The following is a 15128-nucleotide window of genomic DNA, read 5'->3' on the forward strand; positions in this document are numbered from 1 at the left end:
CTCCAACCTGCTGCGAAAATGCAGGTGGATTCATCATCCCCCTGCTTGTAAATTGGTCATTTTGCACCATCCCTTGACTCCTGCACATACACGCTAGATGCCCTGTCATCCCACACGTCCAACACGTTGGCGGCGTTTGTCACAGGTTTCCCCCCTTCTCACCTGTCTGTGTTGCCTGATGTCCTCTTTAGGCGGAGTCTTCTTTCGTATGGTTCGGGACTTAAATAAGCCCGCTCGGCCGTCCTCGGCTTCCAGATTACATTCAGCTTCGATGTCCAGGATCAAGGGAAAACTCCGGGAATTTTCAGGAAGGAGTAGAGAGGCATGCGGAAGCGGCGCAGGGATTCCGGGAAGACTGGATAAGAAGGAAGAAAGTCGGAAGAAGGGAATCCAGGGGCCAGGGAATAGCAAGTAGCACAAGGGAAAGTACAGAGCACACGTCCGATCATAGCTAGCAGCAGCATTGAGACGCGTGGGGCAACGGGGGTGTGGTTTCTTTATAGAGTACGCTGCGTAGAACGTGAAATCTGTGAGCAGCGTTCTGTGCTTGCCGCCATGTTGGTAGTATTATGGAGTGTAAGGCCTGACGTGTCAGAGACCAGGAGGCCCAGAAGGGGCGAGTTCAATGGTTCATGACAGCGGTCTGATCATTTGCCCATTTTGCACATTCTGATTTCCACCTTGCATATTCTGAAAGCCTCCCTGATTATTGTGCCATCCCCTTCCTCAGGAGCCTCTTCCTATTGGGCTAAACCCATTATTGCTTTGATCAAACTGCTTTTGGTTACTGACCTGCTGCGCATTGGATCCATCTGTGCTAGTTAACATTGCCCCTTCAATGGCATATTTTGACAATTATTTCTGCACTAATTTGGCCTCTTTGCCTTTCCTTGCATCATTCTTCTTGCGATTTTTCTCTTGCAGCAGCCTGCAATAATGCGCAATGGTCAGTCTATTTCTGACCATGGCTTAGCTTTGATTATTACCAACTTCTTCAGCTGCTTTTGCACCTGTTCTGGCAGCCCTTGACATAATATATGATAAAACATGGGTATAGATTTCCCCCAAGATTCACGAGTTTCCAGTACCCATGCGTCTTGAAACGTCTGAATGTAAAGCAATGCATCATCTCCCTCTTTCATCATATGCATCATTAGAGCTCCCATGTCAGAAGTGTCCGGGTATAGCACTTGAAGCGCTTTCCATACAGCGGTTCTGCAATTATTAAACAGCGCTCCGTCATGCGCAGTGTTGACTGTAGTTGCACCAGGGTAACCTGCACGTGTCCAGACATCGTCAGCTCTAACACCAAGTATGGCAATCAAAAGACCCTTGATATCCCATGTAGGCAATGTATTACCTCCCGTCATTTTTTCTAACTCGTGTATCCATTTCCCAGCTCCAGATGTCAACATTGGGAGATTGTTTTTTAGATTCTCTCTATCCATCTGTGACCATGGTATATACTGTGGCCTTGTTACTCCCTTCTCTAATAAGGGAAACTGTGACACACTAAACTCCTTGTCTTCTTTCATCATTTGTCTGTCTTCCGGCAGGGGTAATATTCCCACATCGCTGCCTGCCTGGCAATGTCCTTAACCTGCTTACATATGGCGGGGGAGACACCCCCCTCTGACCGTGTGGCAGTCCTTCATGCTGATCTGACTGTGTCACTGACTCTGGTACTTTAGATGCAGACATGGTTAAATCCGACCATCTTATTCCCTTACCCATAGAGAGACGTCTCTCGCAACCTCGCTCTGTGTCTCTTTCTTCTCTTTCACATTCTTCCCTTTCTTCGTCTGATATTGCCTGTGCTCAATTCATGCAGCTTCTCTCATCTTCTTCATTTCTATTTAGTGCCAAACCTATCTAACGACAGCTCACTATGTCTGCTGCTGCATGAAGTGTCCTTTCCTTGGGTTACCTTTTCTAGTCCCATATCATCATATATTCTATCGAATGTCTCTCTCGTGCTTCAGGTGTCGAAGTCATCTTCTAGATTTACTCTAGACGTGCCTGGTACTGAATCGTAATCCGGAAAGAATTCTTCTATATCTTCCCATTCTACCACTGGATCAGGTTTTCTAACCTCCCTTTCCATATACTCGAGATCACGCGTTCTCTGTCTTCGCCTGCGTTCTATGCCTACATAAAATTCTCTACACTTCCTAGCTTCTCTCTAAACTTGTCTTCCTCTTTTTTCTCATATCTCTTTGTTCATTTGCCCTTCGTATTTCCTCATCTCTCCATCTTTGTATTCTCTTCTCTTGTATCTTTTGCTCTTCTTCTTCTATTCTCCTTTGTTCTATTCTTTCCTGATCATCAGCTGTTCTCTACTTATTGACATGTTTTCTTTGTTCTTACACCTTTTACTGTTTTCTGACCTGTTCATCATGATATAACTGCTCTCGTTTCTGCCTATCCTTTTTTCTTACCCCTTCCTCTCTTAATCGTCCTTCTTTTTCCTTATCTCTTCTTTCTGATTCGTCTCGTTCTCCCCTTTGTCTCATGTCCTCAATCCCTTTAGCATCCAGTTTCAATAAAATCTGACCTCCCATCCATTCGTTGTGTGTGAGTGCAATCTTATAAATTCTATCCTCATCTCCTTTCCATCTCTTTACCTGTCTTCCTGTACCTAGAGATGTACTTGTTTGCGCTTGATCCCCGTTTTCCTTTTCGTGTCTCTCCTTGTCCCTCGGGACTTTGGAGGAAATATTTCAATATTTCTTTCCCTGTCCTTCTCTGGGCTTTCATCACTACTTTGTGTAGGTGACTCATATGATGGGTTGCTATATACCGTTGCTGCTTTAAGTTCCCTGAGTGGGTATAATCCTTCGTCTTTACTAGCTTCGTTATTTAGTTCAGACGGGGCGGGTGGCGCAGAAGGATCTTCACCCCCCTCTTTGCATATATTCAATATCCAATTTAACGGTGGCTCCTCCTCCCTTTATCCCTGGTACATCTTCCAAAGTTCTAAACTAGCCAGGTGCTTGTCTAACTTTTTGCCAGTCTACGTGGCATGTAAATATGTCGTAATGTGATGCAGGATCATTTTGGATAGTGATCTGCCTTGGGGCCACGGCATAAACATATTGTCTGCGGTTCCTTTAACCCATTCCACACTGTACTGTTTAAGCTTAAGTGAGTGTTTCGGCAACTGTTTGTACAGTTGTATTAACGGAGTGATGTCTTCCATGCTTGACTCATTTACCCCTTATTCATATAACACTTGCTTATTTTTACACTTCACACTTTATTAAAATTGCGTCTCAAAAATCAACAATATGAGCGAGAACCAATGGTTGCAAGCTCCAATCCCGTTTTTTCAACAATATTTTTTACTTTAATCTTGCTAAAAAACAACCATCAATCCATGTCATGCAATATTTTCCTTCTAAAATCGTACAATTGTCAGACCTTTTTTCATATAATAACTGTTTTCAACTATGATGTCACAATTTTACTCAAACATATAAAACAAACAGACAAACTCTGGCCGGCCACATAAATCCTATGCCACCTGCTCTCTCAGATGCATCTTACCCCTAATGTCTGTTCCGACATGAAACTTAAGCCTATCTCTTTCGGATTGTCTTTAATCAATCTGGTCTCCTACATCATCCTTACAGGACTTTAGATAAGGGCTTCTGCTAGCATTCTTTAAAATCTAGGAACTGGGCGTATACTCTTACCGTGACCACAATCACGATAACTCTTTATATTGCTTGGCCACACTCGAGTCAATATCTTTCCCCTTATATAAACATTACATTCTTATTCTGCCATTGTGTTTTATCCCGCCTCCCTCCGTTACCTTCTCTTACTTAGCATGCATGCTTTGTCAAAATATTCAGTCTTTTTTACTCACCGTTTGCGTGTTTTTCATCTACAGACGCTCAGGATCACCGCCTTCGTTACCGCCTCTCCGTGCCGCTCGTCCGATCTGCTACTCGTAGATGTGGGAGGGGATTTCGGGAGAAAGCAAGGGACCCGTCAAACCTAACCTGCAGGGTTTTTCAATTAATCTATCCACTATCTACGGGGAATGAGGAAATAAGGGCTCCAGGCAGCAGTGATGAAGAAACAGTAATTTATTTCATTACAGCGACAGCGGCCTATGAGAGCCGAGTGCCAACATGGCTCTCTCCCTGCAGTCTCTACTGTCTCTCATCCACATTCTTAGAATAACATTCTTAGAACTTAATGAGCTCATAGTGCAGCTCAATGTTTAACTAGGATCTGGTAATACATTTTTATGAACTTGTTTTAACTTACACTTACATCATAACACATCTCATCCCTTATGTGCATACAGCTGTTTACTCCACATAATAATCCTTAAACCAGCCGGGTTTGTTCTTGACTCTATTTGAATGTGTCTCTGCTGCAGACCTTGAATTGTTGTCATCCTTGGAGCACTTATCTATGACACTAGAGTCTCTGATACTGTTATAAGCAAATTCACCATTGTCATGTTCACCATTGTCATGTTTATCATGTGCATTGTCCTTCATGCATTCTGGACATTTCACAATTCTGGACATTGACCAACACTCCCCCCCTTCTACAATTACTACATTGTTTCTTACCGCAGATATTTTCTTGGGACCAATGTATTTGCTTTCTACACATTTGGGAGTGAATCTAGGGTTCTTTATGAGAATACAATCTCCCACTTTCCAGGTATTACTTTTGACACTCTTGTCCTCATCAAATCTTTCTTTGTACACATCCTGTGCTTCTTTGATGAGAGTCATAATTCTCTCGCGATCAATGTTGGAACTCTTGGCTAAGTCCATCCACCCTGGACATAGTTTTGTTCCAGGTTGTCTCCCTTTCAATGACATGAACGGAGATACATTTGTAACTGAGTGTGGTGTGGTACAGTAGTTCCATATCATTTCTCTTACTACACCAACCCATCTTAGATTAGAAGCCATGGCCAATTGCAAACCACCCTTTATGAACCTATTGGCTCTCTCAACGAGGCCGTTGGCCCTTGGATGATATAAAGCAGTTCTAGTGTGTTTGATGCAAAATTTCTTCAAGAAAGTTAACATCCTTTCAGAACAGAATTGTACTCTGTTATCAGTGATTAATTCTGTCGGGAAACCCTCCCTGTAAAACACTTCCTCGAAGAATAACACCATCTCTGCAGTGGTTGTCTCACGCAAAGCCTTCCATTCAATCCATTTGGAATGGTAGTCTACTAACACAACAATGTATTTATACCCATTGGTTTTGTAATGGTCCCATCAAATCAACTGCAACTTATTGCCATGGTTCACTCGGTACTTTGACAGGATTTATTGGTACATCTCTAACCATCTTGGTCTTGTCACTCTTACCACACTCTCTACAACCCCTAACACACTTCTCTGCATCGCTGTCAATCCCGGGCCACCAGAAATATTGCCACAAATATATCTTTGTCCCTCCCATGCCCAGGTGACCTTGATGTGCTATATTCACTAAATGAGATCTGACTCCACTGGGGGGTATTATCCTATTTCCTTTTCTAAGTTTACATCCGTCCTCAGACATACTTAACTCCTCCTTCACACCAAAATATCTGTCAAACTCTTTTCCCACAATATTCTTGTGAGGCCATCCTTCTCTGGTCCAAATCATAACTTGATTTAATATTAAATCCTCCTCACCAGCTCTTATCCACATCTCTTTATCAATGGCATCATGCTCAATTTCTGCAATGCTCAGATCTTGAAATTCAGGTGCTCCCTCCAATTCACCATCATACACAGGTAATCTGGATAAACAATCTGGTACCACATTCTCCCTCCCGGGAATGTAACACACCTTGAAATTATAACCCAAGAGTTCTACCATCCACCTCGAAACTCTTGGAGACCCTTTGGCCCACTCAGAACCGTTCATCAATTGAACCAAAGGCTTGTGATCTGATCTGACAATAAAAGGTCGACCCCATAGAAAGAACTTGAAGTGCGTGACTGCCCAAAATACTGCTAGTGCCTCTCTTTCAATGACCGAGTAATTTTTTACTGCTCCTCTAAGTGGCCTGGATGCAAATGCAATTGTGTATTCAGTTTTACCTGAGTCAAACTGAGTCAAAACTGCTCCTAAGCCAAGGGTACTAGCATCAACTGAAAGCAACGTTTTCCTGCCAAACATGAATCCACTTAAGGATGGGGCCTTGACTATACAATCTTTGATTTGCAAGAATGCTTCCTGACACTCTTTGGACCATGTGTACTTCACGTTCTTTTTTAGTAACTCCCTCAGTGGAGATGAGATGGATGCAAAGCCATTCACAAATTTATGGTATTATTCCGCTAGTCCCATGAAAGAACGTAGTTGGTCCTTGTCTTGGGGCTGAGGAGTATTACTAATGCTTTCTATGAGTGACGTTTTGGGAGAAATACCTTCTTTCGAAACTTTGTTTCCCAGATACTCCACTTCCTCAACACTTATTTTACATTTGCTTCTTTGGACCGTTAACCCAGCCTCTTTCAGGCTGCATAGTACTGCCCTAAGTACTCTGTCATGCTCATGCTCATTACTTGCAAAAATTAGAATGTCATCTTGAAACACCTTAACATTTTCCAACCCTTTTAACACTTCCTCCATCACCTTTTGGAACACAGATGCGGCCGAGGCCAACCCAAATGGCATGCGATTGTATTTATAAGTGCCTTCAGGTGTGATAAAGGCAGTGAGATGTTGCGATTCTCGGGAAAGGGGAACTTGGTGATAGGCAGCAGAGAGATCAATGACAGAGAACAATTTGGGTTCGCCAAGAGTGGAGAGTGTCTCAGAAATGTTGGGTAGGGGATGTCTCTCCAGCAGAATATTGTGATTAAGACTGCGCAAATCTACACACACTCTTAATTTACCATTATTTTTGGCCACTAAAACAATGGGGGACAACCACTCTGTGGCCTCAACAGGTTCAATGACACCCTTATCTACTAAGTTATTGAGTTCACTGCGTAGCTGCGCTCTCATGTTTAACGGCACATGTCTCACTTTATGAACAACAGGGTGAGATTCTTTCTTTAGTCTAATATGGTGTTCGAAGTTCTTGAGTCTGCCCAGACCTTCGGTGAAGACCTCTGGGAACTCTCTTGACCACATATCATCAATCTCGGCAATGGTGACAGGCTCAGTGGCGCTAGCTTGCACCCTGACTCTCAACTTCCTTTGTTCCTCCCAACCTAAAAGGGAGGCTCCCTTTCTTGCAACCAAAATGTCAGCTATGCATTCTCCACCTCTGTATTGCACACTTGCAGTAAACTGTCCCAGCATCTCAATAGGAGATTCCGCATAGCCGCAGGGCCGAATTCTTGGTGGATCCAGCATTGATTCATCTTTTTTTAGAACATCTTTAGAAATGATGGTCCATGGGGAACATGTGTCAACTTTCATGAGTATTTCTTGACCATCAATTACAAAAACATCTGTTGGACCTTTGCTGTCTCCTCCTCCAATGGTCGAAATCTCGAAGACATGTCTGGGGTTGTCTTGCGAGGAGTACACCTCCTGTATGTTGTAAGCTGAGTGAGCACCTTCTTCTTGGTTGTCTCTGGTTTCTAAGAGATTTATTGATGACCTCTTGCATACATTAGCGAAATGTCCTCTGGTCCTACACTTGAAACATTCAGCATTCCTTGCTGGGCACGAAGGGTAATTCGGACCATGCGTGACACTGCCACATCTGGTACACTTCGCACCCCATGTTCCTTTCCTGCTTGTATTGACATTAAGTCTCTTCCTGTGATCAACTGCGCACACAGCTTGGGTACTCTGTTTGTCAGACTTCAGTTCTTTGACATATTGTGAGGTTTGTTCTATGCTTCTGGCTAGGTCCACTGCTTCATCCAACTTCATGTCTTTTACCAACAATTTCTCCTGTATCCTAATATTATTTGTGCACCTCACTAACTGATCTCTAATTAACGAGTCAGATAGATGTTCGAATTCACAGGAGTGGCTTAATGTTCTTAATGAGGCTATGTACGATTCCACGGATTCTGAGGACTCCTGCGTACGCTGAAAGAACTTGTGACTCTCGAATGTAACATTTTTCTTAGGCTCAAAATGATCCTTGAGTTGTTTAATCGCAAGGGCATATTCATCTGTGTCCTCCGCTTCACCAGCTTGTGCACTGCCTAACCCATCAAACACTGCACGGCCTTCCACACCAAGATTGTGAAGTAATAATGCCTTTTTGCGAGTTGAGCTGAATCTCTCACCTCCCATTGCCACCAGGTAGTTTTCAAACATGTCTTTCCACCTGTCCCACCTAACTTGGGGGCGTCCAGGTTCATTCAAAAATGACATTGGCGGAGGTATTGAAGCTGCCATGTCTTAAGCGGTAAAAAGGTGGTAAAGAGTGGGCTTGCTGGATGCAACCAATAGACTCTGGATCAGTTCAAGTATGCCCAGTGGATGCACAGACTGAGCAGTGACAGTGCTGTGCTATGCAGACAAAGGGATCAGTCTTGTATGAGTACACTCCCTTGTGTATGATGTCACAATCCTCCTTACATCAGTCTGAATTGGAACATGATGGCTGCTCATCCACAGAATGGATACATGTCATAATGGCTGGCTCCTGAAACTTGCCAGAACTGCATGGGCAGGTTGCTCAGCAACGATAATGTCAATGCTAGGGATCCTTGAAAGTAAACACTGTTGCTTTGAGACAGAGTCAATACAGTAATGGGGAGGGCAAGATTACCCCCCAGGGGACGCGCCTGCTGACCTGTTGTTCCGCTCCTCCTGACCTTCCTGCAGCGTCCGCTGTCGCACGGGAGTGTGGAATAATGCAGGCCGCGCTATGACGAGACTTCAAAGGAGTAGGGAGACACTGCTGAGAGCCATCCTTGTCGCCAATGAGGAAATAAGGGCTCCAGGCAGCAGTGATGAAGAAACAGTAATTTATTTCATTACAGCGACAGCGGCCTATGAGAGCCGAGTGCCAACATGGCTCTCTCCCTGCAGTCTCTACTGTCTCTCATCCACATTCTTAGAATAACATTCTTAGAACTTAATGAGCTCATAGTGCAGCTCAATGTTTAACTAGGATCTGGTAATACATTTTTATGAACTTGTTTTAACTTACACATACATCATAACAGGGAGCTTCAATTTCTATCAGCCAGATGGCAAAGGAGGTGTCATATTGCAGTGGACCCAAAGTTACTTATGTCGACATTCGATGGGTATCTTTTTCTAATCTAACCATCCTCTGCTACCAAGTTAACTGGATGATTTCCAAACAGCCCTTTAAGATGAGTAGCAGTACCCTCGAGATAGATGGGGATGCAGATTCATACTTAAAATTAAATAATGAAGACAACTCAATAGTTTGGCAAAGTGAGCCCGTTTAATGACAAGTTCATAAAACGGGGAGTACAACGAACATCAGCAATCTCTCAATCTTCTCGCTATCTTTACTTTCAGAAAAAACACAATCTGTATAGCAAAAACTCATCATTGCTGACGTACAACCTGCGCACGTACTAACGTCATTCTACGTGGCAACCTTAAAAACCTAACATGCAACATGATTGGTTATAGGAAGGTAACTTAATATAGGTACTATATCTGTATATGGTAATGGGGAGAGGGGATTGGATAATCAATGTCAGGTGGGGCAACTAAGCCCTCCCTTCAAAATGGCCACTATGAACGTCACTAAAAGTATGATGTCCCATTGACTCTACTCACTATCGTACCCCAGATTACATGGTCCACTATGATTGGGTTGGCATCAACCCCACTCATACTTTTCCATCTATGTCTAGCAGCATTCAGAAAGAACATACAGGTGCAGAGAAACTTGTCTGCACCCAAGCTTCCCACCAATTATGCTACAATCAATCATCACCTCAGTAGTCATTTGTCAATTACTTCTTTGTAGTTTGGCCTTGAGTCTGCTCTGTGCTCTGAGAACTTTTAAGGAGTATCGTCATGGCGGGGATCGATGCTTAGGTGTGAAAGTCTCACTCTTCCAGCCTGTCTGTGTCACGTGACTGGACACCGTGAAATCGGCTTTTCTCTTTGTCTTTTCATATATTTGATTTAATTCTACAAGTTCTCTGATGGCTGTGGCTTCTCTTGACCTTTCTGAACAGGATCTTCTTTTCTCTTTTCTCCTTAATTGTATCCAATGTCAGCCCATTCCAGCAAGATAAGACCTTGGCTTCTTGGCATGGTCATCCTTAGCTGATTTTTGCTCTATCTTGATTCTCGATTTTTTTGCTGCGACACACTCCATTTGAGGCCTTTTGTAACCTTATTCTGCTCATATGCTTAGTGGACTTGCATTCGTACATAAAGTGCTTCTTCAGGTATATACTTATAAACGTTGGCGCTTGCTGCAATTTATTGACTTAAGCATAAGCTAGCTTCACAATTTCTTTGCCTCTTGCAGTTACTTGCATCTATACATGTTTAAACTATCTAAATATCTTCATCATGTATGTGGCATAAGTTTCTTCATTCTGTCACTTATCCATGGTATCTCCTTTATATTTTGTCTCTTTTAAGTATCCTTAGGTCATTGTATCTTCCATAGATGCGTCAGTCTGATTTCTTTTGACGTCACCATTCATCTTCCTTCATTATCTTCTTTGCTTCTTCAGGTATTTCATTCAAACAACCATCATATTGTCTAGGATGTAGATATGGCTTTCTCAATGGATACATTACTGTCCATGTTTTCTAACGTGTCGGTATATTAATAGGTGCTGTTACACTGATAGGTACTGGGCAGAGCCCATGTGCTGCTCTCTGCTGATTGAACTGTTCTTCATACGTCACATACTTTGGTGTGAACTCAATAGGCAATGGGAGGGGTGCAACTGGAGTGGGGGCAATACTCAACACTTCCTCTTCATAGTGAATAGAATGCAGGCGGAGCCGCCATTGTATAGGAGCTAGACATTGGTATCATGAATTTAGTAAGCCAGGACACATGAAGGGGAAAGGGAGAATTGTGTCGCAGCAAGAATAATCTGAAATTGTGGAGGTGCATGGAGAGGCTGTCTTGCCTGAAGTCAAGTTTGGAATGGCCAAGGTCGGCTATCTATTCTGGAAAGGAGTGAACGTGCAAAAGATGAATCACCTCCTGTTAAGGTGCAATGAAAGAACACCAAGAGTGCCAAGTTTCATTCATTTAGAGCATTCAAACCGTGCAAAATGGACCAAATCGTAGTCTCTTGTTACGTGAGCCAAGGATGAAAATAGAGTGCAAACTTGACGTCCGAGAACAGGATAGTGAATGCCCGCGCTCCCATGTATTTTCAGAGACAAGGATACTTTGCAAGGCCGAGTTCAAAGATAATCTTCGTGGCAGAAGGCTTGGGTGATGAGAGATGCTGTTCTAATCGGGTGGGCAGGAAGAGTCAGGCCCATCTCCTTGCGCCTGTGTCTGAGCTTATGTGCTGCTAAATGAACCGAATGTTCCAGACATGGCACAAGCGTACCAACCAATTGTAGTGGCCCATATAATTAAAGACCTTATAGTTTAAAGACCAATGAGAAATCATGTATCTAATGGTTTTGAAGATGACATATTCTAGAGGTAGGCATACATTGCCCACCTGACAGCGGGCAGCCAATCACAATCCTAGTTCCTATATAATGTGTACTTACAGGTTCCCCTTAAGCCTATCCCGATCCCTAGTAGGTTTTTCATTATTTGCCACGTAGAATGACATCACTTCTGATGTGTTTTTAGTATAAAGTCTTTGAGTGAAAAAGTTGTTGAGAGAAATCGAGCGTCTGTACGTTTAATATTCATTGTAACTCCCTGTTTTATATAATTGTTAATAAAACAATACTTTGCAATCTTCCTGAGATGGTTCGGTTATTTGGACTCAGAGTTTTTCTGTGAACCCATCCATTGCATGCACGTTCCTAAAGGGCCATAAACTCAGGATACCAGGGAGATGCTTGATTGAGGATTCTGATTATTGTTTCACCCAAAAGCCCAAAATAAACATTGGTTGCCAAGCAGTTCCGAACCCGTGCAATTTGACAGCTGAAGGGATATTTCAACCATATCTGGGCGTCTCAATACATGGTGAGACTATCAGTCAGAGTCAAAACCCTTTGCTAAAAACGGATCGATGTATGCATAAGCATAAACACAGTACTGTAATCTGCAACACATATTTCTATTCCCTTTTGCTGATTTTTGTATTTTAATGGCTTGAAACCATTAAAACAAAAGCACCAACATACAATTTAAAAACTCACAAATGAAGAAAGTGCTGATGGGGTGCAAGTTGAACCAGCCCAACCTGCCTCTTGTCACCAGATGTCATGAAGATGAAGCCTGAAGAAGCATAGATGAACAGAAGCCCATCCCCAAATATTACAATGCACTCCGCTGCACAGTACAATTGCTGATAGTGTACTCGTGCATGCAATTGTCATTGCCGTTCCGCGCATGTATGTTTCTGGTGCCATTTACACTGTTAAAAATCCAACAAACACAAGCAGTGACAAAACCAGTTTGGGCTTTTGTGCAGGGTTCTGCAGCCTTCACCTCTCCCAGTATTTTGGTCTATAACTCCAGGATCCCTCACTCTTGACAATAATGGCTGGGGCTGTTTGGAGGTGTAGTGCATAACAACTGGAGGGGTAAAAGTTGCAGATTTCTGAGTGTCACAATGTGTTGGTATGCTAGATTGGTTCCATGTCATTTCATCGCGGGATGTTTTTTCGTGGGGTTTTTTACCGCGATTTTTTTTTACTTAAAAACCCATCCTTTTTTTTTACATTATTTTTGGGGGGTTTCCCTCACCTAACCTCCCCATTTTCTTTCATTTGTATTTATTCCCAAACACCCACACCCCATATATATAATTTACTAACCCCCCCTAAAAAAATGTATGTTTTTTTTTGAAAATGGACAAAAAATTACCTTATGCTTGCCTATGTTTTGGTTATTTCAGCAGGGGTGGCACCCGCCACGGTTTGTGGTGGCTGAAGCCATCTCAGACTTTTAAGAAACTTGCAAGCAGTAGGCAGGACTCTGCGGCAATGCTCCCTTTGCTCCCTGTTTGTTTGTGCAGGGAATGGGAATGGGACAATCGAGGAGTGAGTAGAGGAGTGGAGGATCAATTGTACCTCAATGTGGAATGATCACGTGTTGAGCTGCTCACAGACATCATCACTGGAAGATCCTGTGTTCTTCTTGCTAACACTGAACATTAAACTATTTCCTAAACTGGAAATCACCAGGTGATGTCCATTGCTGAATATTGGTATTGTTGTTGATTTGTAGGCAGGACACTTGTATTTGCATAATGTATAACACGAAGATGCAGCACTAGTGCCACCCAAGAATCCATCCAGGTGCAGCGCCGAGGCTGGGGTGCCTGAATAGAATCTATAACCTAAAACCTTATGAGGGTGGCAGAGTCTAGGGCAGGGCTTTGAGGCAGGACACGTGCATGACTTGTCCCTGATTTTAGGGCGAATATCTGTAAAACAAACAGCATTCTTTGATACAGGAGGCAATAGAGTTTAAAACAGCATGTCAGATGTAGCCCAATGTAAATTCAGCAAATATATAATAAATTCCTTTAAATTCCCTCGCTGCATCAAGCCTTTTCTTCTGGTATCCTATTTTTGTTCAATTTTTCATTGGGGATGAAAATTGGGAGGACTCTATCATGATCTGCCTTTGTACCTCCCCAATATAACACATTCCATATCTCACCAACCTGTGGGTATCAGGTAATATTATCCCCACCAATAATATCGCCATATATATGGTCGTGGTGTAAGGCCACAGGCAATATTATTAGTGGGGATCATTTATGGGGTACATGGGACTGGGCATTGCGGGGGTGTCCCCCGCTCCCTTTAAAAAAGTATGGGGGTTGCGGGCGTGTCCACCGCAGGTTCCATGGGTTAATATTGCCACAAAAATTGGTGATATTCTTGTATGGCGATATTTTTGCAGGGATATTAACACATGGAACCGAATAAAGTACTGCAGTCACTCAGAAAAAAAACGAACTGTACTGAGGTCCATAATTAATAACACGTGAGTAGATTTAGTCTTGGCCACCCCCTTATGCCAAACTCTAAGTCTAACCACAGGTGCTAGCTGAAATCAGCCACCAAATGTCCATAGGCATTTATGTCTTACATTGTAACCACTCTTATAGTCTTATTGACTAAAGGTAGTGGATAAAAGTAGGTCAGGTGTGCATGCAGAATATTGCTGTAAGAGAAGTCAGAGACATGTGGAGAGAGCATTCAAGTGTACAGAAGGGTGCATGGGAAGCAGAGTGTGGCTTGGGGTTTAATGACAATAGACATGAGGCAAAAAGTGTGTATCACGTCCTAACCGATGCTGAGAGTAACAACACACAAGAACAGTGACTGGCATCTGGCTTGTGGTCCCTTGGTGCCTAAATGTTGGACATTTTTATAATTGATTATTTGAGTACCTGCACATTTTGGGCAATCCAAGAAAATTGTGTGAGTACCCGGATATTTGCCTAGAACTGGCAATGATGTAAATAGCTAGTGTTTTTATGGTGATAGCTGCTATGTGAAAGGAATACTTTTCATACAATGTGAATAAAACAGCAAATGATGGCGATAACTTGCATATGGTGAATGCCTAGCAAGTGCCTATATAAATGCCAAAAGTAACTCTGCCAATAATTGTAACAGTACAAGTCTACACGGAAACAGACACGGACACACTGAGAGTATCAATGAGACTTGTTTACTGATGTATAGTGGAGTGTCATTCTCCACTCATACAGAGATGCTAACCTCCTGAAGATTGCTTGATAATGCTTTTGGCCTCTTGCAAGGTGTCCGCAATCTTCACCTTTTTACTTGGTATACTGTTGCTGTCAAGTGCCAATTGCTGGGGAAGTGAAATGAGCGAGTGGAAGGCAGGTTGAGCTTGAGCTGGCGTTGATCATCGCTTGTGAACAAGTTGGTAGAGTGAGGATTCATTGAGAAGTGTACTGCAGTTTGTTTCTGTTTCTCTTGTGTATAGAGCAATGGTGGTATGGAGGTTCATTGAGAAGTGTACTGCAGTTTGTTTCTGTTTCTCTTGTGTGTAGTACAATGGTGGTGTAGGGGTTCATTGAGAACCGTAC

This window comes from Ambystoma mexicanum, chromosome 12 (assembly GCF_040938575.1).
Source record: "Ambystoma mexicanum isolate Mex_15411 chromosome 12, UKY_AmexF1_1, whole genome shotgun sequence".
NCBI classification, from domain to species: Eukaryota; Metazoa; Chordata; class Amphibia; order Caudata; family Ambystomatidae; genus Ambystoma; species Ambystoma mexicanum.